This window comes from Dromiciops gliroides, chromosome 5, assembly GCF_019393635.1.
Source record: "Dromiciops gliroides isolate mDroGli1 chromosome 5, mDroGli1.pri, whole genome shotgun sequence".
Lineage (NCBI taxonomy): Eukaryota > Metazoa > Chordata > Mammalia > Microbiotheria > Microbiotheriidae > Dromiciops > Dromiciops gliroides.
In genome coordinates, this window is record NC_057865.1 from 200,034,316 (window position 1) to 200,040,649 (window position 6,334).

A 6,334-nucleotide genomic window follows, 5' to 3' on the forward strand; every position below is an offset into this window, starting at 1 on the left:
ATTTGTATGTATTCCTTGTAGTGAAACTACTAGAAGTAAAACAAATTAAATTGTATGAAATTAAATCTATAGGTAAATTTTGGTAGAATTGCTACTGAGCTACATTAATGAAACATAACCAAATGCACTGAATCTTTCTCAATAAGGACAGGGAAAAGGCAAAGCTGTGCACACTAATTAATATCATCTGACATAGCTCTAGAAATGCTAACCATAGGAACAGGTTAAGAAAAAGGAATAGAGGAAAACACTATAGTACCTCTTGAATGTACTACGTATTTCTAAAGCAATTTATAGTCAGATATGCATATGTGCGCTCGCGCGCGCGCGCGCGCACACACACACACACACACATTTTGGCTATGACCTGTGATTTCATTCAAGTAGAACTTTTTGAGAGCAAACTGTACCTCTACCAATACAGACTGACTATTTCTGCAATTTTCACTCTTAAAGAACTGTTTAAGAAGACTTAACCAGAATCACATCTAGCATATATCAGAGGAGGGATATGAAAACCCAAGTCATGCAAACTTCAAGCCACTCTATCCACTATATATATAGTGATATATATGGCTTTCAAATCAATAACAATATCTCAAATGAGTGTGCTGATAGATTCGTTTTCAGATATTTAATAAATCTTTATGGGGCAGCTAGGTGGTGCAGTGGATAGAGCACCAGCCCTGGAGTCAGGAGAACCTGGGTTCAAATTGCAGGCCTCAGACACGTTGACACTTACTAGGCTGTGTGACCCTGGGCAAGTCACTTACCCCAAATTGGCCTCACTAAAAAAAAACAAAAAACCTTTATGTTGAATGGTGATACGTCGGAGTGGGGGGGGGCCCTCAATAATGCCAATTTTCTTTTATATCACTATACTATCCTGAAGTTGTTTATTTCAATGTTTTTTTTAATTCTCTTGGATTTTCTAAATAAAGCCCACTTTCTATAGACACAGTTAAGCATTGTTTTTAATCCATGTTTTACTCCTTTAATTTCTTCCTCTTGCCTTGTTAAAAACTGGATTTCCAGAACTATATTTCTCAATCAGCCAGCATTTATTAAGCACCAATATGTTGCAGCCTCTGTGCTACAGATACAAAGACAAAATTGGAACAGTCTTTGCCCTTGGACATTATAGTTCTACAAATAATATTAATGAGAATAGGGAGATTTGTCTGAAAGATTCTAAGGTTTTCTCCTGGGTTTTGGATTCAGAAATGCCATGTACTGAAAACTATTTCAATTCTACGCTTATGCTTTTGAATATTTTTTACATAAATAGGTTTGTCTATTTTCCCACATCTATGATAGATAATATAATTGTATATTATAATTAAAATAATAAAAGCCATGATTACTGATAGAAGTAATTATGCTCATTTTCTCCCTAATATTGAACCATCCATGCATACAGCCTTTGTATAAATCCAACTTAACCACACGGAATTATTTTATAAACTGCTGTTATTTTCATTGTGTTTCCTTCCCTGGCTTGGGCATCAAAGCCATATTTGTCCCACAGAACAGAGTGATCTATATCTTTTTTTTTTTTTTTTAATTTAAAAAAAAAGAAAAAAAGTTTATTTTGACTAACATGGAAATGTTTTACAACAAGTGCACATGTATAACCTATAGCAAACTGCTTGCCTTCCCAAAGTGGGAGGGAGGGAAGAAAAAAGGGAAGGGAGAAAGGGAGGAGGGAAAGAATTGAAACTCATAATTTCAAAATTAATGTTTAAAATGTGTTTACATGTAATTGGGGGAAAATATAACATTAATTTAAAAAATAAAATTAAAAAGTTTATTTAGCATAGAGACAATCTGTCTTAAAATGCCGGCTAGAATTCATTTGTGAATCTATCTGGTCCCAATTGGACTTTTTTTTCCCTCAAACAGGCTGTTTCATTAATGACTTGTCAGTTTTTCTTCCTGAAACTGGTTTATTTAGGTTATGTATTTCTTGTTTTGCCACACAGGGAGCTTGGGAAGGTGTTCATATTTTAATAGATGGACACCTATTTTCTTTATAGTCTCAATTTTTCTAGGAATCTAACTTGGTATCTAATCACACATCTATATAGCTACACAGACACATATGTATATACATACATATGTCTGTAATCATTTTCTTTGCTTTTTCTTCATTGTATAGACACACAATAAAGAAATATAGAGATTTCTTTAGAGTCTCTGAGAAGTTACTGCAGCCAGGTCCCTCAAACCATGACTCAACTAGGATGGGGGTTGCTGTTCCTGGGCCTCATGGCAATGGCTGAAGGGTGTCCAAAGGGGAATCATGTGCTCAACGTCTGCATGGATGATAAGCACCACAAGTTCCAGCCTGGCCGAGAAGATAACCTTTATAACCAGTGTAGCCCATGGAAGAAGAGCATCTGCTGCACAGCAAACACCAGCATTGCCGCCCAGGAAAACCCCTCCTCCCTGTACCACTTCAACTATAACCACTGTGGGATGATGACCCCAGCCTGCAGATGCCACTTTATCTAGGACACATGTCTCTATCAGTGCTCCCCCAACCTAGGACCTTGGATCCAGCCAGTGTCCTCAAGTTGGAGGAAGGAACGGGTCCTGAATGTTCCCCTGAGCAAGGAGGATTGTATCCAAAGGTGGGAGGACTGCCAAACTTCCTATACCTGCAGAGATAACTGGCACACAGGTTGGAATCGGACTTCAGGGATCAACAAGTGCCCAGTTATGCTGCCTGCCACCCTTTCCCATTTTTACTTTCCAACACCAGCCTCCCTATGTGAGAACATTTTAGTCATTTTTTTTTTTTCTTAGTGAGGCAAATTGGGGTTAAGTGACTTGCCAGGGTCACACAGCTAGTAAGTGTTTAAGTGTCTGAGGCCAGATTTGAACTCAGGTCCTCCTGACTCCAGGGCCGGTGCTCTAACCGCTGCACCACCTAGCTGCCCCTTTAGTCATTCTTACAAAGCAAGTTCTTTTGGCCCGGGGCATTGCAAATGTAAGCCAGATTGTGGTTTGACCCCAGGCCAGGGAAAACCCCAATGAAGCTGTGGCTAAATACTATGCTTTTTGGCTCTGCCCCAGGCATCTTCAGTTGGAAGGCCAGTTTCCCCTTCTTGATTTTGACACTGCGTTGCTCTCTGGGCTTAACCCTCATCAGGAAAGAAATCTCACCAATCTACATGTAAAACCATAGCCAAAATTACTCCCAGTGTGAGACCCTTGGAACTCCAGCTTCCTGCCTGCAGCCTAGCTCTCCTGAACCCTGGCTTCCTCCCATCTGGATTTGTCCCCCTCAAACCTGATCTGGAAACCTCCAACCCCACACACACACATGGATTTCACAGACCCCAAACCACTACTGAGTGATGCAGAGAGGGAGTGCCTTCCTTTCCTCCGCACTTTTAAGTGACTCCAACTCCATTCTCCTACCTTTTTCTCTGCATAGCAAAATCCCTTCCTGCCTTCTTTTCTTTAGGGGAAATTAAATATTGTTTCTCTGCCCTCTCTAAAGTGAAATTCCTCCTTAATACTACTCCTTTCAAGTAGAGGATATTTCATTGATTATATTTGATCCCTAGTACCCCGGTCCTATATGTTTAATAAGTTTAATAAATGTTGATTGATCAAAAAAAAAAAGAAAGGTAGAAATATATAGGGGGCAGCTAGGTGTATGGTGGAAATCTGGCCTCAGACACTTGACGCTTACTAGCTGCGTGACCCTGCACAAGTCACTTACCCTCATTGCCACACCCCCAAAATTGATATATAACATATATATAAAACATTGGTAATAATTTGTCTTTACTTTTTTTTCATTCATTGTACCTTCCTCCTGTCATTCTTTTTTTCAGTAGTGCATTGGAGGGTTAAGGTGACTTGTACAGTCACACAGCTAGTAAGTGGCAAGTGTCTGAGGCAGGTCCTCCCTGAATCCAGGACCGGTGCTTTATCCACTACATGACCTAGCTGCCCTCCCTCCTTGTCTTTTTAGTTATTGGTACTTTGGTTGTTCTTTCTCTTCTTTTTGGTTATATTACCTATATTTTTAAAAATTTTTGGCCTAGGCTGGTCCTCAGTTATGTATAATATCAGAGTATTTAACTTGATAGAACAAAGATCAAAAGTAGAAGAAAAACATAGCAAAGAATTTCTGATATCTGGATATCTTTTTGTGAGTTGAATCCAACAGTACTCTTCCTAGCATCTGGAAGATTTTGTGTGTCTATAAGGTCTGACTCTTAACCTCAATTATTTTGGGAAATTTTCTCATATGATTTCTAGAAATATGTTCAGATTCCCTCTGTCCACGTTGTTCCAAAAATCCAGTGACTCAAATGCTTCCTCCTGCTCACTGTCTTCTACTTGCATGATTTTTTGCTTACAAAGTTATCAAGCCTTCCAGATTAGTTGACTTTTGACTCTTTATGACCTTTGGTCTCTATAAAGTATTATTGATGCATTTTGTTCTTCTATTACAGTCACTTCTACAGAGGCCACCAGACACACACTGCAAATGAGCCATTTTATTTTTTTTCTTAAATAATCATAATAGACGACTTTATTTTTTTTCACATTTCACTACCTTTCCTCATCTCAAAGGAAAAATAATTGTGATAGCATTCTCTTGATAGGAATAACTTTCTCACTGTCAGTAAAACTTCAGAGACTTTTCAGACTGATTAGAATCCTTAGCATAACCCAAAGAAAGAAACAGAAGGAAATAAAAATACCTAATTCAGGAGCCATTTCTTATGATAAAGCTAGGCAAACCATCCCAACAGAGTGACTATGTCTGACTATTTTATGTAATATTTCTCCACCCTAATCCATCAGCTTCTCTATTAAATAGAGAATGGGTGCCTTTTCTCAACAGGTAGAACAATTCTATTTTCTCATCAATTCCATTTTTTTTAATGTCCACAGTTTTCTCTTTATTTTGGCACTTAAAAAAAAACTTATTACATTCTCCTTTCAAACTAATAATAATTATTTCTTTAGTTACCTAGAATATTTGTTATCCAATTTGAAGTGTCCGTACAAGTTCTAGATTCATTTCTAGGAACACTGTTGATGTTATTCCCTGCCCTGCCACCCCCACCCCACCCCCAAGCATATTCTCTTCAGATTATATTAATCCATACTCATTGGTTTTTTCTTCCTGTTCATTTGCTTACTCTTCCTTTCCTGTTTATGAAAGGCTATGCTCTTTGAGGATCTTTCGTTACCTTTAAACTTGAGGGTGTTCACCACTATTCTTTTTTTTTTTTTTTTTGCAGGGCAGCAGGGGTTAAGTGACTTGCCCAGGTCACACAACTAGTGTCAAGTGTCTGAGGCCGGATTTGAACTCATGTCCTCCTGAATCCTGGGCCAGTGCTCTATCCACTGCGCCACCTAGCTGCCCCCTCACCACTATTCTTGAAAAGGTTATTAGATTCCCCAATTGAGAAATGTCAAATGATATGAACAGGCAGTTTTCAGATGATGAAATTAATAAATTCTCTACAGCCATATGAAAAAACCGTTCTGAATCATTACTGATTAGAAAAATGCAAATTAAAACTATTCTGAGGTATCACCTCACACCTATCCAGTTGGCTAATATGACAAAAGGGAAAATGACAAATGTTGGAGAAGATTGTGGGAAAATCGGAACACTAATGCACTGCTGGTAGTGCTGTGAACTTATCCAACCATTCTGGAGACAATCTGGAACCTTGCCCAAAAGGTTTTAAAACTGGGCATATATACCCTTTGACCCAGCAATACCACTACTAGGTCAATATCCCAAAGAGATCACAAAAAAGGGAAAAGGACCCACATGTAGAAAAATATTTATAGCTGCTCTTTTTGTGATGGTAAAGAACTGGAAATTGAGGGGATGCTCATCAACTGGGAAATGGCTAAACAAGTTGTGGTATATGAATGTAATAGAATACTATTGTGCTGTAAGAAATGATAAGCAGATGGATTTCAGAAAAACCTGGAAAGACTTACATGAATTGATGCTGAGTGAAATGAGCAGAACCAAGAGAACACTGTACACAGTATCAAGAACACTGTGTGATGATCAACTGTGATAGACTTAACTCTTCAGCAACACAATGATCCAAGACAATGCCAAAAGACTGAGGGTGGAAAATGCTCTCCACATTCAGAAAAAGAACTATGGAGTCTGAATGTAGACTGAAGCACACTATTTTCACTTTTGTTGTTGCTTTTTTGTTATTGTTCTTGTTTATTCTTTCTTGCATTTTTTCCTTTTGTTCTGATTAATATGGAAATGTGTTTAACATGACTGTAATGTATAACCTATAATAAATTGCTTGTTGGCCTTGGG

At 38.2% G+C, this 6,334-nt stretch overlaps 1 pseudogene; it reads left to right on the forward strand.

The window, feature by feature from the left end:
• The first annotated feature begins 2,226 nt into the window (after positions 1-2,226).
• On the forward strand, positions 2,227-3,182 carry LOC122727950 (annotated as a pseudogene).
• The last annotated feature ends 3,152 nt before the right edge of the window (positions 3,183-6,334 follow it).